General features: G+C 42.6%; 1 long non-coding RNA gene across 1 annotated transcript in view; it reads left to right on the top strand.

Annotated features, from left to right (window-relative positions):
- Nucleotides 1–14008, top strand: part of LOC128342541 (uncharacterized) — a 36046-nt gene extending 22038 nt beyond the window's left edge. Inside the window, exons 3-4 of the long non-coding RNA XR_008315059.1 lie at nucleotides 6899–7048; nucleotides 13826–14008. This is a non-coding gene — a long non-coding RNA (uncharacterized LOC128342541). The remainder of the gene's footprint in view (nucleotides 1–6898; nucleotides 7049–13825) is intronic.
- Nucleotides 14009–15264: the final 1256 nt, after the last annotated feature.

The following is a 15264-nucleotide window of genomic DNA, read 5'->3' as shown; positions in this document are numbered from 1 at the left end:
TAACTTCTACAAAATTCCTAAAGGCCTTTAGAAAACCCTCTGGTGTAGGGAATATTATTTCAAGGGATGGGTGTCCCTCTTCACCCTATGAGAATGGGTCCATATACTTTGGATTCATTTCGAGGATGTCTGCTGGACACCTGAAATTAATCTCATTTAAAAAGCGGATCCATTCTGAATCAGTGAGGCTTCTAGACCCTATCAGACTCCTGATGATGTCACTGGGAATATGACAGCCCGCGCTTCCTGAGATCTTGCCACCACCACCCCAAATTTACCATGGCAGCGGGGTGGCAAGGTGGCCATCCAGCAATGCATGTTTCAGGGCTTCATGCAAAGCTTTGTCCAAGGATTCTGGGAACTAGACTTAAATTGCCAGTACATTTAATAGAATGGATAGAGTCGTTCTCTGAAATATTCTCCTCAGTTATAATTAATGCATGGATGAATATTCTTTTTCAAGTCTACTGGGAACCATGGGAAATCATGTAGTTTCTGTGGCTCCCACCACTCTTCTGTGATGCCTCGCTGAAGACATCCAGGCTCTGAGACCTGAGACCTACTGCAGCCGATTCCAGGAGTCTTCCTCACTTCTTTCCCATCTGTAGTGTGTTTGGTTAATCCATTCCTTGATCCAGGCCAACTTTTGAATGGGGCTTTAGTTACTCCAGTCCTGAAGTAGAGGCGGGTCTAACAATCAGCCGGCAGCAAATGCATTGATAAGCAGTGTTCACTTACCTCTCTGTACATAATATCTATTTCATTGAACTATTAATATTCCTGATTCCACTCCACTACCTTGGCCTTGCATAATACCACAACTCTTTCCCCTGGATTCTACACTATCCTCTTGGTAATTTTGGGAAAGGAGTTCAGCAAGGAATGATTCCAGGAATGTCTGATTCTATGGGCTGAAACAGATCCATTTCAGACTGGATTCAGTCAAGCACTCCAGAAATTTTTAGGAGGGACTTTTTAGGAGGGACTTCGACATATCACCAACCATTTCCAATCCTTAGAATGTCATGTTTGGTGTGCTGGCCATAATCTGTTGTAAATGACACTCTTCTATCTTTTTTTGTCTGAGAAATTATCAACCACCTTTAAAAAAAAAAAAAGCTGCCCAAAGCAATGTGTAATCAAGTACATTAATTCATTAAGGCATATAAAACCAGGCAATGGGCAGAATACTACTATGTATATACCACCTTTCAACAAAAAAAGTTATCAAAGTGGTTTACATAGAAAATAATAAAAATTTAAAAGCTGGTTCCCTGTCTCCAAAGGGCTCACGGTCCAAGAAAAAACAAAAGAGACACCAGCAACAGCCATTTCAAAAATGCTATGCTGGGGCTGAATAGACCTAGTTATTCTCCCCCTGCTAAAAATAAGAGAATTACCACTTTGAAAAGTGCCTCTTGGCCTAGTTAGTAGGAGGTACCAAAAATAGTATAATTTTTGGAGGAGGAGGCTGCTTATGGTAAAATCCTTGATTCCTAAAGACTGGCTGAGAGAACCCAGGTGGGCCTCAACTGGAAGAAAGTTTCAGATCATAGGCACCAACCAAAGCTTCACAAGGACAAAAAGATTAGACACCCCTCCTGATCTTAACAGAAACTGGATTAAGTGAGTACATCATAAGACACTGAATTTCCAGAAGATACTGTAGTTAGGTCTTATCGGTTTTGTACAATAGTGCTGAAGTATCTTTAATGGACAAGTTGTTGGAAGATTGTGAGATCTGCAAATGCAGCTTGCAGAGAGCAGTTGGTTTGCTTGCTGTAAGTGGCCAACATTCCACATCATGGCTGCTGCACAACATGAAAGGTGGCTTCGATGATGGTGCACAACACGAAAGGCAGTCCTGATGGTGTTGCACAACAGGGCAGTAGTGCAACAACTTAAAACAGCAACTGGGCAGTTGTGCAGCGCATACTTCCATTGTTTCCAATGGAAGAAGAACTGCACAACTGAGCAGATGCTGTTTATAGTTATAACACTACTGTCCTGTTGTGCAACACCATCAGGGCTACCTTTCACTTTGAGCAGCAGCCCTGGTGGATCCCTAACACCTGTAAAATGTTCCATTGTGTAGAATGTCAGGCTGTGTTCATGGTTTCTCCTGATCTTCTTTGTCTTTTGATCTCCAAATTAAGTTAGTAGAGACTTTATTAAGATGACTTTGGAGTGAAGCCTATACTTAATAATTCAGAAATCCTTCTTGAGTTTATTCACTTAAGAGGTAATCCAATTCTCATTTCATTTGCAGACCTGAATGTATGATTGAACATTATAAAACCTCTTTAACTGGACCTATCAAAACTTAAGTCCCTTTGACTGGATGGCCCTAAATTCTTCAGCTACTCATCATGTATTCATTATTTTGTAATGGAATTAACAGATCTCTCCATTTCCGTTCTGTCCAAATTTTCCTCATCTCCCTTTCATTTGTGTTCCATTATTTACTACTAAAAATTGCTGGACTTTTCACCATTGCTTTGGGGGGGGGGGGAATCACACATTTAAATATGCATTTAAATACTTATATTTTCAAGTATGTTCACATATTTCAAAGAGTTGTTTCAAAACACATTTAAACTGTATGTTGCTGCAAATGCATAGAATCTATAGAAATCACCGTATTTTATAAAATCTGCTCTATTAGGGAGTGGAGGGCAGTTTCAGAATCATGCATTCTGTCACAAAATTTGGCAAGAGGAATTCAGTAACATCTCTACTTGAAATGCCTGAAATGCAAACAAATAACATAACTGGACAATATGACCATTAAAATATTAAATGGTGCAGGCAGGGTGGTGCATCAGGGCCGTCCTTAGGGTGGTGGGGCGACCAGGGCCGTGTTGTGCAGAGCAGCCCCGTGCTTGGACAGGCCCTGTGTGTGTGCAGAGCAGCCTGCCCTCTGCTCTCTCACTGAGCAGAACTTGGCCCATGCCGGCTGCAGCTGCACTTTCTTCTCCTTCCTCCTCCTCCTCAGCTTCCCATGCAAAAAAGGATCCGCTTGAGTAGGAGGTGGTGCACACGGGGCAGGCACCATGCCATCTGGGGTTACCTTTTCCAATGCCCCAGAGGGCATTTCCAGCACAGTTTCTTGGCTGCTGTGGACACCTTATGCAAAAACCCAGCTCCCTTGAGAAGTCCATAATGCTGGGGAAAGTTGAAGGAAAGAGAAGAAGAGAATGATTAGCAGCAAGGTGGATGGACTCGATTACGACAACAAGGAATGCACCACTGAGAGACCTTAAAAGCCAAGTTGAGGACAGATCACCCTGGAGAGAATTTATCTATGTGGTCCCTGAGAGTCGACACTGATTTGACAGCACTCAATCAATGGGTGATGAGTTATTTTTGAATGAATCATCAAGGCAGAGTTAGGAGAGACTTGGGTTCAAGTCCATCACCCTTTCACACAGTCCACTTACTAGGGATAAGCCTATACAGCATCCTTTGTATGTCTACTCAGAAGTAAACCCCAATCACAGTGTTTGTTTTAGTTTTATACCACGCCATCTGTGGGTGGTGTACAATGAATAAAAAACAAAAATAATTAAACAAACTATCAATAAATTAAAATAATGTTTTATAGCTGCTTCAACTAGAGATTGATTGATTGATTGATTGATTGATTGATTTAAAGATTATCTATATTAAAAACTCATGCCGAAAACCAACAGTTGCTAAAGGGCTGGGGGGGAAATCTTTTTCCATTATGTGATAGTTTTCAGTTTTTAAGGAGGTTTTTTTACATGTGGTAGAGCATGCAAAAAAGCATGGAGGGTGATACTTTTTGGAATGAAAGGGATGCAGATGTGTAAAAATGTGTATGCTTGTGTGTATGTGTGTTAAAAGTAATATATACTGTATTAAAATGTTAAGGAGCCCCTAAACATGCTGATTTGCCCCCAGCCCCGCTCCCCTCTAGGGACAGCCCTGGCTAACATACATAGCAAGGATGCAAGATCGCAGCCTAACAGAACTTCCCAACTGACTGCACCAGTGCAGTGGAGAAGCAGCCATTTTTGTTGTCTTCCCCTTCCCCAGGAGCAATCTGTGCCATCCGAAAATGAGTCCCTGTGGGTTCCACAACCCTCAGGGACATAATTTTGGGTGGAACAGAGGGCTTCCTAGGGAAGGGGAGGGCATAAAAAATGGCTGTTTCCCCACAGCACCCAACGGTTAGTTGGGAAGTTCTGTTAGGCTATTCTCTTGCTGCACTGCTGCATCCTTGCTCTGTATGTCTGTCAGTCCCTCCAGTCTGCTTCAGCAGCTAACCTCTGGCATACCAAGGTCCTGCCCTAGTCAGCTGTCTAAGACTAGAGGTATCTACTGTTTGGGGTAACCTCTGCCCAACAGAGATTTAGAGAAATCGTCAACAACCTGTTTCCTTCTACAAGTGGCCTAGAAGTGCCTTCTTCTTGTCTTGTCCCCCAGGAATTCACTGTCCTCTCCTTGAAAGTATGTTTTCACAGAGGGAATGTTATTAGTCAGCAGAAGGTCACAGGTGGCTTTGCAGGGAAGCATAATTGAATTGCCGCGGATGAATTAAAATAGTTTTGCAGATAAGATTGTCTTCTCATCCTTGGTGGAAATGGGTCACATAGAATGCAGCGCCATGGTCTCACGACTTCCACAATTCTGCTAAAGGGAAATTAATCTGGAGTGAAATTGCTTGATCCTCCCTGACTGTGAAAGCATTGTCCAAATTACTCTTTGGGCATCTTGGGATGAGCAACCGTATCACTCATAAATAACAGGCCACCTGAGAGGAGGGTGGAAAGAGTGTTTGTGGCTGTCACAAGCTCATAGAGACCAGAAAGAAATGCTTCACACCCTTGACAGAACTGGCATGTATGTGTGAAAGACAGAAGAGAACATGCTGATCAGAAACAATTAAGACAAAAGGAAACTTATTAAAGACCAAGAAAGGCAGTTAATTGTAAATAATGAATTTCATTAATTAAAGAAGTGTGCTTTGGTTGCTTCACCAGCTGTATCTTCTATTACTGAGCTTAATTGATCTACCATTAGCCAGAACAGAAATGCTAGTAGATGAGTTTCCTGTACCTCAGTTTCCCAGAAACATAAGGATCCCCGTAATAGTAAACTTTGGTACTCAAGTGCCTATCAATTTGGAACAATGGGGCTACCCCAAAACAGAAGAGTTTTTTAAAAAATTGAAGAAAATAGATGTATTTTAAATTAAAATGGCTTTCCAGGACTATGGAAAGTTGGGGGCACAGCAATAAGATAGTACTGCTCTTTCTTGTAACTCGGGGCTACTCAGCTACAGCCCGCCAGCTGTTTTTGGACTACAGCTCTTAGTATCCCCAGCCACAGTGGCCTTTAACACTAAACCCTTTTGGTCAAGAGTCAAGGGATGATGGGAGTTGTAGGTCAATAGCTGCAGTGGGGGCAAAGTTAAGTAGTCTAGTTGTAACTTGTATGGCAGTCCTGTTGTGGCTGCTGCACAGCTTAAAAGGCAGTCCTGATGGTGTAGCATTAGGACTTTTACAAAATGACTTTAACCATTTCTGGGCAGTAGTTTAGCACAGCTTTCCATTGAAAAAGAGACATTTTTAAATTTCAGCAGGAAATAAAGACTCTAGTTCCCATTATTGAATCAGTGTGGCAAGATCACTTTTATCTTGGAAGGGACATAATTAACTTAACAAATGAAGTTAACAAAATATGATCCTGGCCCCTGTTGCCACCTGTCTACGCAGAAACAAAGAGGCTCCTACTTGCATCAAACAGAGAGATGACCACCCCATCTATCATAGGAAGGACAACCCATAGGAACATAGGAAGCTGCCATATACTGAGTCAGACCATTGGTCTATCTAGCTCAGTATGTCTTCACAGACTGACAGCAGCTTCTCCAAGGTTGCACGCAGGAATCTCTCTCAGCCCTATCTTGGAGAAGCCAGAGAGGGAACTTGAAACCATCTGTTCTTCCCAGAGCAGCTCCATCCCCTAAGGGGAATATCTTACAGTACTCACACTTCTAGTCTCTCTTTCATATGCAACCAGGGCAGACCCTGCTTAGCTAAGGGGACAAATCATGCTTGCTACCACAAGATCAGCTCTCCTCTCCCCTCCCCAATCATTGGGATAAAATGTTGATGGTTCTTCTGGATAAAAGCCATTTCCTCTCCGGCCGGAGAGGACTGCTAGGCTGTGTCCAGCTTAAGAAAGTAGATACCGGTATTTATGTCGTTTTGGAGGCTGATGAAGCTTTGGTGGGCGAAACGGCTTTTATCCAGAAGAGCCGTCAACGTTGATTTATGAACGACACCGATTCATCTAGTTTGCTTTTCTTCGCAAGGGCATGCAGAGGGTGGTATTGAACCATTGGTGTTGAACATTTTGCCACTGAGGACATTTTTATCTCCTCTTGGGACCACATCTGACTCAGCGCATTTGTCATCTACAACCCATTCTGTTATATGACTCTGCCCTCTCCATCGTGCTGCCGTATTTTTGGCCGAGCCCAATCATAATCTCTTCCCCTATTTATGACTATCTTTGCATATGTTATCACTGATGCATTCAGCAATGTGAGGAGGCTTTTTGTGTACCATGTATTACTGACTGGTTTTCATTATGTATTATTAGTGTGAAATTATCCAGTTTAGTTTCCTGACGCTTGTTTATTCATGTTATTGGTCATTTATCACTGGTTTGTGATTTTTGTACATGTGTATTGGTTATTCATTACTGGCTTTTCCTTTTTGAATATACTTTTTTCATGTTGAGTTACATCTTTCATGTTTGGTTTCTTATCACATTTTTTTGTTTTCCATAGTCACGGTAGGATTTTTTTTCTCCTTTATTGCTGGTTTCACTTCGTGACTGCTCCTGTTTTTTGTTTAAATTGAAGGTTCAGCACAACAAGTTTTCCCATGCCGACTCCTCAGATGTCCAATGTGTATGTGCATCAACCAGCTCTGTAGTGGAGGTGGGGAAGCATGAAGCAAGTTGGGCATGAGAGATGGCAGCCTGGACGCCAGCCTAGGCTCACGGGATACTGGTTGGTAGCAGAGGCAGTTTTGGTAATTTTTAAAATCATACTCTCCCCCCACCCCCAGCAAGTACAGGCCACATCTGTCCTAGACCCAATGAGGGCTTAAGTGGAGAGGGGAGAAAAATGAAAATCACTTCCCCATATGCCCACCCAGTGCTGCAGGCAAACCTCTTGTGCTGTTAGTTAAGTTGCTTCTTGCAAGGACAGAGCTCTTCTTCTACCTTCATAAGGCTCTGCAGCATGTCAGCCAGTGAATCCACATTAGGAAAATCTGCCTAGACCTTCAATGTTTGATTCATTTGAGATCACTTCTGAACTATGTCAAAACATCCTTTGTCTTCTCCTTCACCCTCTAGTGTTTGCTCTCACCAAGTCTATATTCTCTTTGCTGCATTCTCTTAACTTCCTCCTTCAACTCCGAAGCTCTCAGTTCAGAGATATTACAAACCACTAATGTGAGTAACGTTCATCAGCCCAAGCAAGAGGGGGAAATGAAATAGAATGGAGATGCAGCTTGATTTATTTTTTTCATTATTCTTATTTTTCTCTCCCCATAAAGAGACACGAGTTTGCACACCAAGTGCTAAGAGGGATATTGCCAGGCTGACAAAAGGAATATATTACATATTTGCGTGTACATTTTTACAAGAGGGAGCTAAAACAAATAAAGTTCATCATAAAAATATTTCTATAATACAACGGAAAGGTTATAAGGATACTTTTTTTTTCCTTTTAAAAAAAATTCTCCATTCTAATTCAGCTTTAGATAGAAAACAGAGATGAAGCAAAGAGTCATGAGCCAAAATAACTCTATGGAAAATGTTCAAGTGGAGCGGAGGAGCTACAATCACTATATAAAACCATAGCTTTACAGATAAGCTATATAACTTAGCAGCTAAGCAGCACATTACATCCAGGTTGCATGCATTTCTGGCCCAATGGGCCAGAATGAAACCCAACATGAAATGAACCAATGAAAAACAGACAAACTTGACAAAACCAATCAGATACCACTAGCATACAATATTCAGGACACAATGAAGCTTTTCACATGATCCGTGTGAAGAGCGTCAGGCAGGTCTGTGGGGAGAGCAGGTTAACTTACCCATCCCCACAGATGATTGCCCAGCCTTCCCTTAGTGGCTGGATCGGCTGCCCAGACAATTATCGGCTCTGTCTCGGAGCTAGTTGGGAGCTGGGAGGTTTGGGTCCTCCCGGAAGCTCCATAATGCACCACACGAGTGTGCAGTGCATTATGGGGAGCCTTCTGGCTACTCATGTGTTGGTATTGTGTGAACCCGCATGGCAGTGACACACAATTAATTTGCCTAGTTTTTCAGCTTGCTCCCGCCAGAAATCTGGATTAAGTGGCAGGCTACTTTACAGGGCTTCAACTTCAGTGGAGTCTGGAGGTTTTGCCCATCTCTGCCTATGAGATAACATTGTAAGCATTTGGGATCAATGAAAAAAGAGCTAGTGAACTAAGTTAGTGCACTGTTTATTGTCGGAATGATACACTGGCCATTCAGAGGTGTTCAGCTGGGTGACAACAAATGTGCATGGTGGGAGTAGCATTGTAGTGGCAGAGTCTGCCCCAATCTACACATCTTCATTAAAATAAAAAACAATAATTTTTGAAGAAAATGTCTACACGTGGAGGCTGAGTTTGTCACTACCATGTTGCACTTTCATTGAACCACAATGAGATATCTGTAATGTCACATTATGTTTACTATGAACGAACAGGAAGCTAACTTGGTTCAGAATCTCATCTTCAATTGATGCCAATGTGCATTGGTTGGGGGTAGAGCCAGACACTGTGCTACTGTCCCCACCCCCTGCCCTTCCTGTCTAAGTGTCCATGGTTGTTTAAGGCAAGGAAAAGACAGGATGAGGCAAGTTGAAGGAAAGGCAAGGTGAGGTGATACAAAGGTTGGATCAGGCAAAGACAGACCACAAGAGTTTAGAGAGATCCAAAGGAACAAGTTGACTCAACATTGCTGGCTGAACCTGTTGGTGTTGGTGTGCAGACATTGGGTGTGGGGAGGGGGTGATATTATGGGAGAAGCTGGCTCTGTAGTGGGCTTGGATTCTGGGGGTACTGCCCTAGGGATCCCAGACGCTGAGGAAGTTTGCTCAGGGAACCCTAGCTCCAGGGATCTCTCTGTTCATGTCTGATGTCATGATCCAGGATTGGGGATAGTGCTGGTTCTGCCTCCTCATTGTCCAACTCCAAATCACTACTGTGGCTGGGGACTGAGATAGGCTGAACCATGACATCTCCATATGCTTTCATTGTACACAGAGGCCAGATTCAGACGAAACATGAAACTGGAGGTCCATTCACCTCCAGTTTCCCTAGCTGAATGTCCAAACTTGGGGAACTGTTACAAAATGGACACACAGTTTCCCTCCCCTTCCATTCGTTACCTTTGGTTTGTACTGAGTTACGCCACCAATAACTGCATTTCAGCATCACCTTCATTATGTCCGATCCAGGAGTGCAGTTTGCTTCCTCCTGGAGTTGAGGGAGAAAGCTCCTTCCTTGCTCCAGCTTCTACTGGATTTGTGGGCTGACCTTCAGGAAAGAAAAAAAGCCAGCTCCCCTGCCTCTCTGCAGTCTGAACACAGAGGGGAGAGCGGGGGAAGGGGGGCATGGAGAGCGGAAGAAGGGGTGGCACTGTTCCACTGGACTCGTGGTTCCATATTTCATCTGAACCAGCCCTGAATGTTTTTAAGGCCACAGTCCTATCACAGTTCTGTCTGAGATGCACACCACACAAGTAAAAATCAGTACAGCTTTCTCTACATCATTCGCTCTGTTAACACACATTGACATTGCAGGCCAGGACCATCTCATTACATCCCCAGACTGATCCATGTAAACCAGACAGAAAAATGCAAAGAGTAGAGAATTGGTGCAGTGTAACTTTTTTTTTTTGGCCTCACAGAGCAAAGGAGAGCTCAGAGTAACATCATATATAGGAGTGGAAATGAATTAGTAGAACAGACTAGTTTACTGAAAATAGTTCAGGAAATGATCTAGAAACCTTCCTGGATTACCACTTCCTGTATGATATATACATCACTTCTTTTATTATCAGGGGTTGCTCAGTCAGTATTCTGTCACTTTTGGTGCTGCTTCACATTGCAGCTCCACTGCCATAGCCCTTCATATCTTTGCCAGGCCAGAATCAAATCATACTAAAGTATGAAGGCTATGGAAGAGGCCTTGGAATGTATTTTCTGCTAAGCTACTAGAGAAGGCAATAATGACTCTAGGCTGTTGGCTGAGTTCAAGAATGCTTAATGAAGTTTCTTATTAAAGTCAGGATAGATGGTGCAGGTATAACCTCTCTGTGAGTCCTAAGGGCCCAAACACAGAAATGAATGTGCCAAATTGTAATAGTTTTATTACACACACACATGCACACACACACAGTTTCTTTATGCTTGCAAAATAATTACAACAGTAACATACACATATGAACACCACTATTTCTGCTTCAACTATTTAACTACAAACTATCCATAGAAGATTGTAAAGAAAAGAAACAATTCGCAGCCCTTGGATGAAGAAATCTTGGTTCTTCACTGAAGTCATTCTTGGAGATAGTTAGCCTCCTTTTCTTCTTCCACACAGTTGGTCATCACTCTTTACGGCTCAGAAGAATGGCATGTAGGCATGCATACAAACACATTGACCGCATTTGCACATAACACAGAACTGCAGTTGAATAGGCCTGCAGTTCCGTGGATGTTATGTCCAAACGTGGAGTACCGCAGTCAGGCATGGTGATGAAACCAAGGATTCAGAATTGGAACTACAGTCTGAACCCTTGGATTGTAGTGAGTTTTGTTGCCACAACCTGAGGTTCCAGGCTGCCTGTGGTATGTCTGAATTTGGAACCGCAGGTTGCTGGCTCTAGAACCAGAGTTGATTGGATGTGTGGCGTGATTGGCTGTGCAGGTTGTCCTTCTGTAAAGAAGGAAGACCACACAGTCAGCTCTCCTGCCTCTCTGTAGTCTCGCTGACTGCAGAGAGGCTGAATGTCTGAATTCAGACAGGATAATGTGGGATGGGGTGGTGTAACTGTGGGTTCATTGGACCCACGGTTCTGCGTTACATGCTGTAGTGATGGGAAGGCTTTGAGGGAGGACTAGGCCTCACTTAGAGCAACTGCTGAGAGGGTGGACCTTTCCTAATAAAGAAAAAAGCCCAGGAAATTCAAAGCAGAAGGACCAATCCAGAGGTCTGGGTGAGAACTACACACACAGCCACTACTGGAGAGGAGAAAATGTTGGTCCGTTAGTTGATCTGTCCCAGGAAGGCCCTGAGGAAGCAGCAGGCTGAGAGCTGCTTGGGACATGGGAAGGCCTGCAAATAATAAGTTAGGACCAAGTCAGTTAGCTGCATGAGGGAAGTTATTTTTCTTTACTGATTGCTTGGAATCTGCATTGCCAGGTTAATGAAAATCCTCTCTTACAATCTGTTTTATGAAAAGACAGTTCTTAATACATACCTTTTTCTTTTAATATAATAATAAATCCTTGTTGCTGAAGTGTGCTACTCTTCATTTTGGGTCTGCCTTTGAAGGCCTAGGACTGATCAGCCTTTATTTGGTGGGGGGGGAGAGGGTTTTGCCACTTTTACCTCCCCCAGGAATCTTATGTGAAAAGAGTGGTTTGCCACACCTCAAAATAAAGTGGATGGTGCAGCCTTCTGTGAATCGCTTACAGGCAAGGATTCAACCCCAGTGAACTCGCCCCCTGTTCCTCTGGCTCTCGTAGGAGTCATGACACATGTGAATGCAGCCACACAAACCAACACAGCCACCATTCAAAGAATAAGGCCCCATGCTCTCTCTGTTTTAAATATGTATTTGGCTGATATCTTAATCAAGGTGTTAAAAGCTGTGTGTGTCATAGGGTTGGCAACATTTCATTGCCAGAATAGGGGACACAGGGGTTTTTTTTGGGGGGGGGGGGTTGGCTGGGAGGTAGCAAGTGTATGCAGTGGTAATCAAGAGCCTGTGTATCATTAATGTATATGTAATTGAATTATATGCTATTGAATAGTGCCAGCACTGTTATTATTTAGAACATAAGCAAGTTATTCCACTTTTCAACCAAAAACTTCTCAAAATAAGAAGCTGCTCGCCCCACCACCAAAATGAGGGATAAATGCTGTCCCTATAGGAATCAACATTTCATCCCTGAAATGAGGGACAGTTGGCAACCTCTGTGTGTGTGTGTGTGTGTGTGTGTGTGTGTGTGTTCTTCTTCCAAAAGAAGGACACTCCATTCTATCTGATTTTTCAAGATACCCACCAGCTTGAACCAAGTAAACCCAATTCATCGGGGTAACGTGAGAGACTCTAGAGGCATAGCAGCCCCGTGAGGTCAATGTGGAAAGCGTACAGAGTGAAAGCACATTCCAGATTTTATTATCCTGCAAGAGAGAACATCATAAACTGCTCCCATATGTGCCATTGGATAGCCTCTTCATAATTGCCCTCCCATATGTAGAGTGAGCATAATATTTAGGTATTTTCTAAATTCTGTGGCATGGAAATAATGTGTTTGCAAATATAAATCATGATGTAAAGACTAATTATCATGACCAAACTATCAATGTAGGAACAAAGGCACAAGAAAGCAAACAATGAACCAGTAGGTTTTTGTATACTGTACAGATTTGTTTTAATCCAAAATGTGATGTAGCGTCATGTAAACAAGCGATTAGAAAAACTTAGGCCAGCTGAAATGTTTCCTTGCCATTTAAAAAGAAATCAAAATCAAAGAGTTTGTTAAACAAACAAAAGAATTTCCCTGCCAAGTTAGTAATGCAAATATTATTCTTCATGGAAACTGGATGAGGCACTGGATATGCCAGGAAATACATGGTAATGCTTTTCTCCTAATCAGTTGCCCATACATTATCACTGCTTAAGTGAAAGAAATGTATTACAAAAATCAACCACAAAGACAAGACATAATTAGAAAAATGTTGAAAGTACATTGTGTAAATATAGGCCCAGCATACAAGATGAAAAATAATGAATAGCATCCAGACTAAGATACACAGTAGTACTATTAAGGAGTTTACCCAACTCTCCTTCCCTCTGAAGTCAACTGTGTACCACAAAAATATGTCCCTGAGGGTCACAAAGCCCTCAGAGACATATTTTCATGATGCACAGTGGGCAAATGGGAGATCAGCAAAAATGGCCCCTTGCCCCATACACGGGATAGCACAATGATAGTCTGGAACTTAGCACTGCCTTACCAATACCATGAGAGTCTGGATATTGAAAACAAATATCAGAACTTTTTGAGGTAAGGCCTAAATCAGCTGTTTCATTTTCTCTCTCCATCATCTTCATATCAAACACATCCCTTTTTGTCAATGAGCCCTAGAAAAATGACTGTCTTTGTTCATGACAATATCAGCCAAAGTGCAATTCACCAGACAGCTTGCCCAAAGATAAACTAGGCCAAACCAATGTGATTTCGACAGGAGGAAGCAGAGCAAATTATGAAATGTCATGATTTTGAATGCTTCTCACAGAGAGTAGTAAAGCTTTTGATGCCTGGAGATCAGCTGATTTTTATCTCCATCTTGGATTGATGAATGGGCATTATAAATCCTTGTGAAGTGGCAAATAATTTATTGCCTACAGCTCAGTGAATAGGTCAGGATTGGGAACACTAACCTGAAGATATAGGAAATATTTTTATTTTGCTTTGTTAAGACCAACCTTTTCATGATTTATCTTGCAGGGTTTTAATCAATCAACTCGCTGTGACAGTCAGATATTTTTGGGGCAGAAATAAGGGCTCTGAAAGGAAGAAGATTGTTTCCAAGTTGTGCCTCCCTGTGTTACTGCCAAAAGGTGAGGAGGCCCGTATTAAAAGATCTGTCAAAGCTTAACCTCCAAGATAGAATAAAAAATTATAAAGATCAAAGGAAGTGCAATACCTTCCTAGTTAATACTGAATAATACGATGTCATTGACATTAGGAGCAACCATGTAAAGCAAAGGAGCTGCCAATTTTGTGCCACTAAATATACTGAAAGGAAGGGAGCCAAGTGCCCTGGCTTGAAAACTTTTGAAATATTCTGTGTAGTTCTCGTAATCTTCTCAGCCAGCAGGAATTCAAATGCCTTTAACTCTGTAACCTTTAACTCCGCATCTTCTAATTACGCTTCTACCTCTAGCTGTTTATCAGTTCTGCACACCCCTTGATGCAGACAGACACTTGTGGAGGCTGCAAAAAAAAAAAAAAAAGCTTTTCAAGAGGGAAAAAAGAAAATGTTTTAAGACTTCTTCAGGAGGCTGCCCTGCCTTTGCGTATTCAACCAAACATTCCCTCCTGCTTGCTTGCATTGTTATTGTCTACAAAGATCACCCTTTCGGGCAAACAAAGTAAAGTTGTGCTGTCGAGTCGGTGTCAACTCCTGGCAACCACAGAGCCATGTGGTTTTCTTTGGTAGAATACAGGATGGGTTTATCATTGCCATCTCCAACACAGTATGAGATGATGCCTTTCAGCATCTTCCTATAGCGCTGCTGCCCGATACAGGTGTTTTCTATAGTCTGGGAAACATACCAGCAGGGATTCAAACCAGCAACCTCTTGCTCCTTAGGCAAGTTACTTCCCCGCTGTGCCATTAGGTGGCAGGCTGAATGGACTCTGATTATTATTTCTAACTGTCAGGTAAAGCACATGACAAAGACTGAGTTCACACATACACATACCTCCTGCAGTCGCAACAACCACTTACACATGGTGCAATTCTATTTGACTATGATGTACGTGTGAATGGCAGAACCATGTGGGCAGGGCCAGCTGCATGTGTTTCTCCTCCTTGATCATCACCCCCGAGAGAAAAGTGGGATAGACCCACATGATTATCCCACCTACATGGCTCCGACATTCATATATATATTCCACAGCTCTGTAGGATTGCACTATGGGGATAGTAGTTCCCACACCTTTGTAGGTGCAGGGGTGCAGAGCAGTGTTCCCTCTAACAGGGATTCCCAGATATTGTTGACTACAACTCCCAGAATCCCCAGCTGCAATGGATTTTTTGGGATTATGGGAGTTGTAGTCAAACACATTTGGGAATCCCTGCTAGAGGGAACACTGGTCCAGACAGAGGAAAGCTTGAGGAGCAACTCCTCATTTAATTTTTTTTTGGGGGGGGGGGAGGA

This window comes from Hemicordylus capensis, chromosome 1, assembly GCF_027244095.1.
Source record: "Hemicordylus capensis ecotype Gifberg chromosome 1, rHemCap1.1.pri, whole genome shotgun sequence".
Taxonomy (NCBI): Eukaryota; Metazoa; Chordata; class Lepidosauria; order Squamata; family Cordylidae; genus Hemicordylus; species Hemicordylus capensis.
Note: the sequence above shows the minus strand (reverse complement) of the source record. Positions and strands in the feature narration are given on the sequence as shown.